This window comes from Rhinolophus sinicus, linkage group LG02, assembly GCF_036562045.2.
Source record: "Rhinolophus sinicus isolate RSC01 linkage group LG02, ASM3656204v1, whole genome shotgun sequence".
NCBI classification, from domain to species: domain Eukaryota; kingdom Metazoa; phylum Chordata; class Mammalia; order Chiroptera; family Rhinolophidae; genus Rhinolophus; species Rhinolophus sinicus.
The window spans coordinates 99,580,947-99,594,274 of record NC_133752.1 but is presented as its reverse complement, the minus strand read 5'-3'; the positions used below and the strand labels follow the sequence as shown (position 1 = coordinate 99,594,274).

The 13,328-nt window shown below is 43.0% G+C and overlaps 1 protein-coding gene across 3 annotated transcripts in view; it reads right to left on the bottom strand.

The window, feature by feature from the left end:
• The window catches only part of USP6NL (USP6 N-terminal like), a 227,022-nt gene that overhangs the window by 170,106 nt on the left and 43,588 nt on the right, over positions 1-13,328 (bottom strand). The gene's annotated exons all lie outside the window — the stretch shown is intronic.

The following is a 13,328-nucleotide window of genomic DNA, read 5'->3' as shown; positions in this document are numbered from 1 at the left end:
AAACATTTAGAACTGGTAATAATCTGGATACATAAAATCTGAGCAGCCCTGAGTGCCAATTCTCACCCTTTGCTTGGTGTGTCTGTTTTGACACAGCCATCCCTATGTTCACAGACTTACCTAATTAGCTCTGTTACGTTCGGTATCTAGTCTAGTCCTGCAACTGTCTAAAATGGATAATAACCACTATTACTGACCACCAAGTGTGTACCAGACGTAGTTTTAGGCATTTTAACTACATGACCTCATTTAATTGTTGTAACACTTCTCACCAGATGAGAAATCCAAATGATTAAATTAAACAACTTCCCAATGCCAAAGCCAGTAAGCACGTCCATCAAATCCAAAGTTCTCTGAGTCCCACACTTACGCTCCTGTACCACATCACGCTGCCTCCCATTAGGCCTTTGACGTGGAAAGGTTGGTACGTACATTCCTTCAACACTATTGGCACCTTATTTTGAGCAATGGTCAATTAGAATATCTCTCCTTTCTCCCCTTCCCTCCACCATCCAATTTCAGTTTATTATATGTTTTTAGTCCTTTTCTTTATGCCTTTAAGAATGTGTAGGCCATGTGAAACCACACTATAGAGATGAAGGTCTTGCAGCAATTTGATTGGAGAAAAACTGGGAGAATTGAGTCATCAAAAGACACATGGTGGTATAAGCAGGTGGTACAAACTCTAAGAGCAGGTCCCAGCATTCAGCTCCATAGTTACATTGTGAGTGACGCAGAGTAAGAATTCCATGATGGGAACACATACAGCTTACAACACATCACTAATGGGCATAGTGAACACTCAGTGAATAACCTTTGTTAAATGATATTTTTAAAAGTTTTTGCCATCCTAGACTAGCTCTTCTAAATAATGGATAGGGGATATAAAATAAACTTTGCTAGAAGAAAAAATTCCAACAGAGACCAATGATAATTACTCAAATGGTGGGCAGTGGGCTCAAAATCAAAATAACCAAACCAACACATGAAATCTCAACCATATAAATAGATTTTTCTACTATTAAAGCCAATAGCAGTGATATTTCAGCAAAACAATACCATCTGTCATACAGAATGTCGATTTCTATTTTATGAGTTTTGTAGTTTTGTTGATACTTACTATGCCTTGATTTTGTCATTGTATAAGAGCTATACACATAGGTTTACATCTGGTTTTAAATATTTAAATGTATATATTATCAAAAATCTTTCCATTGTGAGAAAAACCCAAACCAACCTGGATGTGTTCATCTCTCACAGCCCTCACTCCCTGGCTTTCCTCAGTGTCTTGGCCCAATACTTCACATACATCTCTTCAATTATACCTCACAACCAAATACAAGCACTACTCATGATTCTGTCCTCGGTCTTCTTTTGTTCTTCCGCTACGCACTTGGACTTGGGAGAGCTCACCCATTCATGCAGCTATAATGACTTGAAATGACTCCCTAATCTCTACATTATATCCACCATCTCTTTAAACTCTCATTTCCGACTGTCCGATGGACATGTCTACCTCCGTGTGATGCAACAAACACTGATACTCTCTCTCCCGGCCTCTCTCTGCCTAGCTGCCTTTCTCTCTCTCTCTCTCTCTTTCTTTTTTTTTTCCAGTGAGATACTTTAATTGTAATCGGCTAAGACCACTGTCTCTTTCCTCTTGGATTTCTCTCCATCATACTTCCCCTTGCACAGATTCCACTGGAATGGCTGTGGCATTTTAGATTCCAGCTAAGGGCAAGCTGAGTTAGGGATGCATCTTACTGGGTTTGGTGGGACGTATCCATGTGGTTCGCAATCACTGGTTGTATGGCTATTGCTGGCCTCCTGGGGCCGGAATGGCTGCCAGAAATATCCCTACTGTCCATTAGGCTGATTCACGCAGAAGGTATATCATGGTATGGTGCGCATGGGCCCGACTGCGCCCAGGCCTGAAGGGATGCAGGGAGTGGAAGAAAAACAAGTTTGCAATGTGCAATCAGTTCTCACCAAGGCCCAGTCAGAAAAGAAGTCGTCTCCTGTCAGGAGAGCTCGCTAATGCAGCAAGATCATTTTACATGCAATGTCTTCCTCCCCCACCCCTGCCCCCCCCACAAACCTTTTTTTTTTTTGGCAGGAACTGTGTAAAATAGGATGATCATAAAGTCTGTGTTTGTAGGACACAAACTGAAGCAGAATGACATAGCAAGTGCATCTGGAACAGCTCCGATATGAAAAAGCCATATATATTTCCAGAATAAAAATCTATGAAGTAAAATAAGGTAAATATATGAAATAATATTTTTTCTCATGTATTACCTTATTTGATCTCTAATGCATAAATAGAGCAGGTGTATTTTCCCCAATTTTCATTTAAGACCCAAGAAATGCCCCAGTCGGAACTGGCCCCCATTTCCCTGCTTTCCCACAGAACAGAAGGAACCTCAGCCCCTGGCCAGCTGGTCTGCCCATTTCGTCCTCAGTGTTGCTCATTAGGCCACACTGGGGACAGGTGCTGACCTTACGTCTTGTCTGCTGTCAGCGCTGATCTGCTCACCATGACTGACTGTGCGGCTCACACAGACCCAGGAGACATGAGGGTGACGCTGAAGTGCCAGGTGGCAAGTCTGCTGCTCCAGGGGGACTGCCAACCAGCCAGGGAGGCTTTCTGCCCCTGATATGCAACTCTTCCTCCCTGACATGTGGCTTCAGCTAGAAAAAATGTTCCCCCAACATTTGATTTTTAAAAAATCTCTCATACAGAAAAGTGAAAGAATAACACAAGAATAGCCGTATACTCATCACCCAGATTCAAATAGTTGTTAACATTATGCCTGCTGTATTTTCCCTCTTCCCCTCACCCACTTCTCTCCTTCCCTCCCTATCCCACACTCCCCTTTTCCTCTTCTTCACCCCTCCCTCTCTTTTTCATTTGAAACTAAGTTTCAGACACCAGGGCACCTAAAATCTACGTATCTTCTATGAACGAAGACATTCTCCTACACAAACATAACCAAAACCATAACCAATAACATCATCACACCCAAGAAATTTCACATTGATACAATACTATTATATAATGTGCAGGCCACACCCACGTCTCCCATATTGTCCCCTAAATGTCTCCCATAGCTTTTTTTCAACCCAGGACAATCAAATGCCATTACAGTTCACTTGGTTCTCATGTCTACTTAGTCTCCTTTTATGAGGAACAGATCCCTGTCTTTTTATTTCTTTCATGATATTTTTGAAGACTTTAGACCAGTTGACTTGTAGAACACCCTACAATCCATATCCATTTGATCGTTTCCTCATGATTAGATTCAAGTGAAACATTTTGGGCAAAATACCACATGGCGGACTTTTCGTAGCACCACGTCAAGGGGCACCTAATAACATATTGTCTCATGATGGGTCATGTTAATTTGATCGCTTGGTTAAAATAGTTTCTGCCAGATCTCTTTATTGTAAAGGCAATTTTCTCATTTATAATTAATAAATAACTGAGGGGGTGATAAAGTGAGACTCGGTAAATTAATTGTGTTACTATCATGTTCCCCAGCAATCCTTAACCCAATGGTTTTAGCATCATTATTACATTGGTGGCAGCAAAAATGGTAATTCTTCTAATTCTGTCTACATGCATTCGCTGGCATTCTTCATAAAAATTTCCCTCCCTTGCACACATCCTTTTTACTATCACTAAACTCATGGATTCTTTTGCAATTCTGGGTTTCATAACCTATGGCCATTATCGTTCCTTTTAGTGCTCAAACGCCCCACAATTAACCCGCGGAGCGCCTTCAAGCTGGCTTTTCTAGACTTGCTCACATCTCCCATGATCAGGGCCAGCTTCCGGGGCATGCGACCTGAAGTTACACAAGCCTTGGTCTCAGAACAGCCCCCTGCGTGGTTCCATGCTCTGCTGTGGCTGTGCTGACCTTCTTGGGAATTCGCCAGGCGCCCCCGCATCCTCCTGTGGCACTGGGCCCTGCAGATGACGCAGCTGTGCCTGCCTGCCGGTCTTGCAGCACGGTCTTGCTTTCCAGCACGAGCAGACGGTCCACACACACAGCACTTTCTCTGTCCCTGATCTGAAATCAGACAACTTATCGAAGGACCCTGATGCTTTTAGGGCGAAGTAGCATTTAGAAACCAAGATCTGGGTACCAACGTGTCCATCGGTCCTCGGGTGATACTGCATGGAGACGCTGTCAGGGGTGATAACTGCAGAACCCCGGCACCTAAAGACTGTCCAAAGCACTAAGACATGACCAAACTAGCACGGCTTCAGGCAGTCTAAAGTCATGTCCCCAGGGTGGCCCCAGCCCCTCCCTAAATGCCTGCCTGGAAAGCGCAGCACAGCCAGGAGCATTTACTGTCGGTTCCAGCCGACACCTGAGATAGGCCCTGACCACTTTCTCAGAGCATTTCCTAAAAAGGACTTACAATCGTGAGTCTTTCCTCTGTCCCTCTGAGGTGTACATATATCTCCTACGACTCAGGAGTGTCTTTCTCAAGGCCCTGAAAGCCATTCCTTTGTAATGTCATCATCAGGAAGGATGGGGCCTGTTTCCCAGTCTCCCCGGGAGGACAGACTCCTCACTTTGACCATGACCAGCTGGCAGGCACCGCCGGCCTAATCACACTACTCTGGCCACAGCCTTGCGGTGGTGTGCTTGCGGCCCCCTCTGTCCCCGTCCCAATCCTTCCTTCTGCCTTTAAAACGCCCAGTCACTCTGCACAAATCAGTATGGATCTCAGCACTACTATCACTACCGTGTTTCCCCGAAAATAAGACCTAACCTGACAATCAGCTCTAATGCTTCTTTTGGAGCAAAAGTTAATATGAAACCTGGTCTTATTTTACTACGATATAAGACCAGGTAAAATATAATATAATATAATATAATATAATATAATATAATATAATATAATATAATATAATACCAGGTCTTATATTAATTTTTGCTCCAAAAGATGCATTAGAGCTGATTGTCCAGCTAGGTCTTATTTTCAGGGAAATAGGGTAGTTACTGGATAATATCTGTTTTCACAGGTTTAACTAATGTCCCACTCTGTCCTTGACAGTAGAGAGAGCTGGAAAACCATGACTTCATTGCAAGACCTCCATTTCTAATCCAGGAGCATAGCACGTCTCCATTCCATACTGCCTTCCTCCTCCTGCAGCGCGAGCCTTTGGTCACCCCACAGAAGCAATGTATGTACTCATTGCTGTGTCGTACAGTTTACACAAGAATTTCAGCATGGTGACACTAACATCACTGTCAATTACAAGCTCAATTCACAAACCTCCTGCAGGTCTTTTTCCCTTAGACTACATCCCACTAGTCAGAATACAGGGTTCAAACGTTACTTGACCTTTTTAGCTTTGTGTTGTTTTGTCATCAATTTGCTAACCATTAGATTCTTTTATTTCTGTTTGCACTCAACTTTAAGGTGGTTGTATTTAATCCTCTTTAATTGTTTGAATATTTAAAATATTTACATGGTTCAAAATTCAAAACTGCAAAAAGAAAGATACAGTCAGAGGTGTCATGGACACTCTCATCCCTATTCCTTCCACTCCGTTCACACCTGTGCCCATCAGTGACCATTTTCATTTGTTTCTGGTTTGCCTTTCCAGTGATGCCTGTGAAAACAAGACACACACGCAAACTATTTCCCCTTCCCATTTTTCACACAAATGGTAGCCTGCTTTGCATATTCTTTTCCACATTGCTTTTTTCACTTAATAATACAAGGTCTGACAATTAATTTCACGAACTCATCCTAGAAAAAGTGCTACCTACCTCCTTGCTGAATATCACTATGGTCACCTTCGAAGCACTCCCCTTGGGAAGCTATGCACCGACGCCAGCACCTAGTCCACCCTTCAAAGCAATGTTGGAACTCTTTCTGGAATGTCCATCAGAGCTGTCATTGTATTGCCCTTGATGTCCTGAATGTCATCAAAATGTCTTCCTTTCTATATTTCCTTTACCTTTGGGTAAAGAAAGAAGTCATTGGGGGCCAGATCAGGTGAGTAGGGAGGGTGTTCCAATACAGTTATTTGTTTACTGGCTAAAAACTCCCTCACAGACAGTGCCGTGTGAGCTAGTGCATTGTCGTGATGCAAGAACCATGAATTGTTGGCAAAAAGTTCAGCTCATTTTCGTCTAACTTTTTCACGCAGCCTTTTCAACATTTCCAACTAGTAAACTTGGTTAACTGTTTGTCCAGTTGGTACAAATTCACAATGAATAATCCCTCTGATATCAAAAAAGGTTAGCAACATTATTGCAACAAGTTCGCAAAATTAATTGTCACACCTTATGTAGTTTGGACATGTTTCCAGTTCTTAGTCCCTTAATTCTTTTTTATGGCTGCATAACACTCCATTACTTATCTGGCTACTCCATGATTGATTCAACCAGTCTCTTACAGATGGGAACTGTGACTGTGCTTTTCAGTGTTTTGCTGTTCTAAGTAACACCACCATCAATAACCTTTTTCATATGCTGTTTTGCATTTCAGGGGATGTTGCTTCAGAGCAGAGTCACTGAGATTGGGATGCCAGATCAAAGGGAAGGCAGCCCTGCTGACATCTTGACTTCAAACCAGCAAGACCCATCTGATGTGGTTTTACGAATACTGCTAGGTTCTCCTTCTTAGGAGCTAAAGTGCTTTGTACTCTTGCCAGCAATGCCTGAAAGTGCCTCTTTCAGTTGTGGAAATGTTGACGTAGAAAAACATACCTGTCACAGATGCCTGAGGTTGGAGGGTTTATTCTGTGGGTGTCGCCTACTGCCAGAAAGCCAGTCTTCTAACCCATCCCACCACAAGTTTGCTGTGTTTGTACGTCCAACAAGACTGAAATGAAGAGTCTGTGCAGGCAAAAAAGAGGCCACAAAGAACAACAAAACCTTTGCATGATGGATTGGACATTAAACTACCTGTAGGGAAAGCCCTAAAAAGAGACTCTGGAGTATTAGAAGCACTGGTTTCCCAAAGGAGATCAATGATGACACAAAAATCACAGACACTCCATCAAATCGAAGAATCGGGATTAGAGCAGCTTCACGAGGACCAAAATAAAAAGAATAACACATCTCCTGCACACAGGAAACAGGCAGAAAGGCCTCACTCCTGCTTTAGCTAGTGTGCTTTTTCAGCTGGGGTGAGGCAGTTGAGTAGTTGAATCAAAGCTCCCATCAGTAAGGTTTACATGTACAGCTTTAAATACAGTATTTAAGGTAATTAGAAACAGCTACATAATTTTAATCCAAAATTTAGCTAACTTCACCTCAAACTCATGAAACTGACATGTATTAGTTTCCTGTTGCTGCTGTAACAAATTACTACAAACTTATCGTGTTTCCCTGAAAATAAAACCAGGTCTTATATTAAGATTTGCTCCAAAAGACGCATTAGGACTTATGGGGGTTGTGATTCTGCCAACCATACCAGCTAATACTGGACTTTCTCGTTCCTATGTCCCAACACAGTGTGATATTCAAAATTCTACAAAAGCCTTGAAAATCAAGCGTAGCTTTATTAAAGCTCCCTTGAGGACACTGAGAAAGGAGTTTGAGCTCTTCACGCAGTAAATCTTTTTTTTATTATTAGTTTCTGGTGCACAAAACAATGTAATAGTTAGACGTTTATCATTTATATCCCTCACACTGTGTCAACCCCCCTCCCCCATCCACTATCCCTCTGACATTGCACACAGCCATTACATTTCCACTGTCTCTATTCCTAATGCTGTACTCTGCTTCTTGTATTTATATACATACATATATATACATATATACATATATAAACTTGTAGTTGACATTCATTATTGTTCAGCTTCAGCTTCAGATGTCAATGCAGTGATCAGGCATCTACATCTTCCCTGAGGTGGTCTCCCTAACGAGACAAGTGTCCATCGGATACCCTACAAAATCTTTACAACATTATTGATTACATTCCCCAAATTAACTTTCCTGATCCCCTGGCAATCTTGTGGTTACTGACTGTGCTTTCTAATCCCCTCAACTTCCCCCTTTATTCTCAAGTAAATCTTTTTGACATCTCTTCTTCCTAAGGTTTCTTCCCAACGTTCCTCATAGGAACTGTCAAATGTCTCTCCTTTCTGTTCATTCTCATTCTCTCTCTGTCTCTCTCATCTCTCCCTCTCTCTCTCTGCTTTCAGACCTAGTTCTCCTCTGAGTTTCTCCCACACGCTTTTCCTCTTAGAGGCACTCAGCCCACCCCTATTCTCAGCTACTCCCTCCCTCCCCCCCCCATAACTCCCTATATAGAATGCAGACATGCTGGGCACACAGTTTTCTCTTCAGATCCAACCGCCATCCTTTCTCGCCATGCTCTGCGCCCAGGAAGGCCAGTCTTGCCCTCTTGCTTCTGGTTGGGTTGGGTAGTGCAAAGCGCCTGCAGAAGACTGGGGGGCTGGAGAAGAGGGAGGTGAGGGTCTACTCTCCCCTGTCCCCAAGGCTTCAGCTTCTCTCTGGTGGCCCTATCTCCAGCCACAACTCTATCTCCGGATTCTGCTAATCATCACCTCCTCTGGCCCTGTCAGGCCTTGGAGTGTGACCGCCCCCCATGTTGATGTCTCTGAAGGGCTTCAGCACCCCTTGTGGGTTTCCTCAAACCCTGCCCACACCATTATAACTAGTCCCTTTATGAAATTCTGCTCAATATCCATGTCAATACCCTAAACCATGTGTTTCCTGCAGGGACCCTAACAATATAGTGGGGAAAGGGCCTTATAAATACTTAGAATAAAATATATACACAAATTTCTGACTCATGCTACAACATGAATGAACCTTGAAGATATTATGCTAAGTGAAATAAGCCAGTCAGAGAAGGACAAATACAGTGTGATTCTACTCACATGAGGTACCTCAGATTCATAGAGAAGTCAAACTCACAGGGACAGAAAGTAGAGTAGTGGGTACCGGGGGCTGGGGTCAGGGGAAATGTGGAGGGTAGTTTGAAGGGCACAGAGTTTCAGTTTGGAAAGATGCAAAAGCTATGAAGATGGATGGTAGCCATGGTTGCACAACAATATGAATATTATACTTAATGTCACTGAACTCTAGACATAAAAATGGTTGAGATGATAAATTTTATGTATTTTTTTAACCACAATTAAAAAAGAAAAAGAGAGCACTGTAAAACTTCCTGTCACACACACAAAAGGAATCTCTGCTTGAGTTCAGGAAAGACCCAGGCTCCAGGAGTCTGACCCAGAAACAACCTCCAGCCTGCTCTTCAGGGGGGAAGAGGAATTTCCTGTTTCAGGTAGGGTCCCTTGTAATAAACTCTCACCTTTACAGTCTCCATAGCACTTCCTGCAGTTATAACGACCTACAGGTTTAGTGCCTGTTTTCCCCGTGCACTGAAAGCTCCATGAACGGGCCTCTTTTAGTCAGTGTGGGCTGCTATAACAAAAATACCACAGACTAGGTGCCTTATAAACAACAGACATGTATTTCTCACAGTTCTGGAGGCTGGAAGTCCAAGATCAAGGTGCGGGCAGATTCAGTGCCTCGTAAGGACCTACCTTCTGGTTCAGAGACAATTGTCTTCTGTGTCCTAACATGGAGGAAGGGGTGAGGGAGCTCCATGGGGTCTTTTTCATAAGAGCACTCACTCCATTCTTGAAGGCTCTGTCCTCATGGCCTAATCACCTCCCAGAAGCCCCACCTCCTAATACCATCACACTGAGGGTTAGGACTTCAAGATGTGAATTGCGGGGGCGAGGGGAAGGTGGTACATTCAGTCCCTAGACCGGTCCATGACTATTTTATCCAAGCTATTTTGACCCCAGCACCCAGCTTCATCCCCCTGGCAGTAATACCTGTTCATTCCACATTTGAATGGAGAATGAATTCGGAATACAATATGGTGGGTGTTAGCATACTCTGTTCCTCCCTGCTCCACGGTGTACGTCTGGGTCCTAGGATTACAGAAGACTGTAAATAAAATAACTGTTGCTATGAACTCTGTAAAACTCCAGGGGCATCAGCAGCACTACTTAGGACTTTTAGAGAACATGACAGATAGATGACAGCTATCACAATGAGTGTGAGTCTCAGAATTTCAGAATCCACAGCAGCGTATCACCTGACTGTGGGTCATGCTAAATCATACTCTGACTCTGCTTCTTTCTTTCCTATCCAACCTCAAAATATCCTAATGTCAGCCATCTCAGAGCTTTAAAATGACCTTTCTCTCTTTTTCTATATTAATGTTTTGAAGCCACATTAATCAAGTTAATTATATTTAACTTTAATGGATTTTTTAACTATTAATATAATTCTTGAGATATTTTTGCAAGAGGGAAACTTTCCCACCCTGCTCATATATTCCTCGCTTAGCTTATGGTTCATATTAATGCCAAGTGGCTTTCAATCTTGACTTGAAACATGGTTAGCTGTTTCTTTTGTGATGTCATAACCTGGTTTACAGCCTGAGTGTCACACTGGGCGCTCTCAGGAAGGTTTCTGACCTCCACCAGGACAATGAAGGAAATCCAAGACACCATTTCCTTGATTAGCTCACCACACATACCTACCAAACTTACTCCCAGGTCCTGCGCCTGCTGGCTCTCCATCTTCTTATGGCAACAGGCTTCGATGCCAGATAGTCTGGAAACTGTCTCCTATCAATGTCTTGGGCCTTCCATCACCTCCTACTGACTTGAGAACATCTTTTATTTTAAAAAGCCAGTTCAATCTAGCTCTTGCCTACTGCTTTCTCATCTGGGCGCTTTCAAATTCCCAGCAATGAAGTCATTTCCCTCCTTCTTCCCTCCGCGTTGACCAAAACTGGAACTGAAATACATAGGTATGGGTACACCTCACGATGCTCCTTTCTACAGAAAGACGAGAGGAGAGAAGGGAGATGAGAGGCAGGGGTTTGCGAGCATTGGGATTTACATGGAAAGAATTTTCTGGACTGGGCCCCTCATGAATTCAGGACTTTTGCCATATCTCCTGCAGGCTGTATGTAATGCCCTTCAATATGATTTCAGGACTATTTTTGGCAAAGGCTCACACTGTATTTCCGTAATCTACCACTTTGCATTCTTTTCTGTGAGCTACATGTTTCTGCTCTTTGCATCTGACTTTTGCCCCAACCCTCATCTATGCTACACAGATACACGAAATCCCTGGGCATGAGCAATATAAAGGAATCAAGTGCTGACACATCCTACATGGGAGAACCTTGAAAAAATGGCTAAGTGAAGGAAGCCAATCACAAAAGACCAAATGGTCTCTGACACCATTTATCTGAAATTTCCGGGAGAGGCAAATCTGTAGAGACAGAAAATAGAATAGCGATTGCCGAGGCGGGGGTGAAGGGGGATGAGGAGTCACTGCTAATGAGAGCAGGATTCCTTTTGGGGGGCTTGCAAATGATCTCAAATTGATTATGGCAACAGATACTGTAAATATACTTAGTATATTCACAGTAAATATACTAAAAACCACTGAATTGTACACTTGTGAATTGCATGGTATATGAATCATATCTCGATAAAGGAAAAACAACTCACGGTGAAGGGAAAGAAGGGGGAACGGAAGAACTTGATATTAGAGGAAATGAACAATGAGATTTCAGAGGAAAATAAAGAATGGGATTTGATTAAGAGAAAGAAAAAAATATGTTCTTGTAAAAGGAAAAAAACAGGTTTTTATCCAATTCTTGGAGTGCTGTCTCTAAAGTATGTTCTGGAAACTGCAGGAACCAGCAGGAGGGGGGAAAAAAAAACCTGGATCAATGCTGCAAAAGTGAAAAACAGACAAAGGGCAAAATTAACAACGGGATCAAACACACCAAAGCCAACAGTCAGAACACCAGGAAGCAGAACGGAAGAGACAGCCCAGAACAAAGTGACAGGAAAAGAATTTTGAAATAAAATTTAAATTCAGTAGGACAAGAGAGCCCACTTTCTTTCTCCTGGTCTTCCTTTTTTTCTTACACCCACCCCCCACCACCACCACCACCACCACCACCATACACATCTCTCTCCCTCTCCCTCTCTGTCTCCCTCTCCTCCAATTAGAGTCCCTATTCTAGCTCTGTTCACAGCAGGTTCAAGCAAATCACAGACCTTGGGGACACACAGGAGCAAACAGTGGCACGGTGGGCATGAGCTGCCACCAACACCCATGAGCAGCAGCGTCCCTGGTCCTCATCAGAAGGTTATTCATGGAGCTAGAAAGAACCCAACTTCACAAAGTAGCCGGGAAACCCCCTTGGTGCCAGGCCAATCGGACTCTTGCAAGAGTAGACAGTTTCTTGGAGCTGGTTCCCTCTACTTCCTCTCTCACCAAACATCTGGTCTGAGCGCTAGAACTTGACGCAGGAAGTCCTGAACTCTTTTTTAAGCTGTGAATGCAATCTGGGGCAAATCCTTTCTGTTCTGCATCCACACAGCAATGTTTTCTTCTGGGTTGCTCAGGGTGGCAGATATTACCCCTTCTGGTGCTATGATTCCCAGCTTATAACTCTGAAACTTGGCCAGGGAAACCAACAGTCCCCACGTCGTAAAGTGAATCCCTGGGTCAGGCCAGGATTAGGACACTTCAGTCCCCAGAGCCAGGTCTCATAAACAGGCCCACTATAAATGTCAGGGTGACACTCTGATAACGCCTTGGCAGGGAGTACATAAGCTACAAAAGGCAACATGTTAGTCTACGCACACGGTTGTTTTTTCACATTGTTACACCTGTTTTATTGTGAGAAATCTGAAGCTTAGAAAGGTTAAATCGCCTAAACTAAAACAAACGGCAATCCATAGCTTTTCCTGATTCCAAATCCTATAGACCTCTCCTAAAACATCTACGTGGTCTTTAAATAAAACAGTACATTACTGCCACAGTCCTCCCTAACAAATATGTGTTACATGATTAAAAAAAAATTCTTTAAATGGTGTAAATGCAAATAATTCTTTAAATTGTGGAAATTTACTGTTCAAGAAGAAAAATCTAACACAAAGCAAGGTGCCATATAAAGACTTGAGAGTTTTGAGGGAACAGGGAAAGACTCTGCACCCTTCCTATTTCATTCGGTTCAGAATGGCAAGGCTCCAACGCCAACCTGCAATAACTTGATGCCAGGAACAGGATGACCTCACTCGTGTTTGTTCAGATCTGTGCACGGCAACTCATTCTGAGACTAAACATGACCTGGCTTTGTAAATACGATTTACATTTTCAGAACTAGGCATCAAATCAGATCCTCGAAGGAATCATGCATTTGAAAATTAAAAATTTGACCCCTGGAAAAAGATTTAAAAAAGGATTACCATCCTTCCACCCCTATTCCAG